Here is a 651-nt window from a genome sequence, read left to right as displayed (position 1 = left end):
TCCATAACATCCATACTTGGTGTTTACGTAGCTACGCGGAAATTGTCCGTACCTGTAGAACGAATTTATCTTTAACCGCAAAAGAGCTGGTGCCTCCAGGGTAAAAATAATACGAGATGTCACTCTCGCGCAGAATTAAATCGACTCCCTTTGTCATTTACCCCTAGAAGACCTGGAACTTCAATGCTTTTCTGGGAACACTCGAAGGCTAACGAATATATACTTTTGAGAGAGCTATCTATATACTTTTGAGAGAGCTATCTATACACCTTAATTAAAGCAACAGATGTGGCAAAGTACTTTAAACACTGAATCTCAGCTGAGATGCATTTTTAAAAAAATAACTTGACTTGATAAACGGCATCTCATTTTCGACTTTTCAATGAGAGGCGAAATCAACAGCGCGTTTGATATAAATTATGTTTGTGTTGCCATCTGTGAATAGCGGTTAGACGTTTCCCGTTCTTCGTTCTATCAAGGAGCTCGGGAAAAGAAAAGGCAACGAAGGCCAAAAACAGCTAAGCAATGGTAATGCATGCGATAACCGATTCCATCATGTTTGCATTTTGTGATATTGAGGACTTCAAGCACGCTACAACTGGATTGAAGTGAAGTGAATAGAAAGCGTTCACGGAAAGATCTTTCACAAGT

The 651-nt window shown here is 39.6% G+C and overlaps 1 protein-coding gene across 2 annotated transcripts in view; it reads left to right on the top strand.

The window, feature by feature from the left end:
• Positions 1 to 651, top strand: part of LOC138003354 (uncharacterized) — a 67,793-nt gene that overhangs the window by 12,133 nt on the left and 55,009 nt on the right. The window lies entirely within an intron of this gene.

This window comes from Montipora foliosa, chromosome 5, assembly GCF_036669935.1.
Source record: "Montipora foliosa isolate CH-2021 chromosome 5, ASM3666993v2, whole genome shotgun sequence".
NCBI lineage: Eukaryota > Metazoa > Cnidaria > Anthozoa > Scleractinia > Acroporidae > Montipora > Montipora foliosa.
This window is presented reverse-complemented; position numbering and strand designations above follow the sequence as displayed.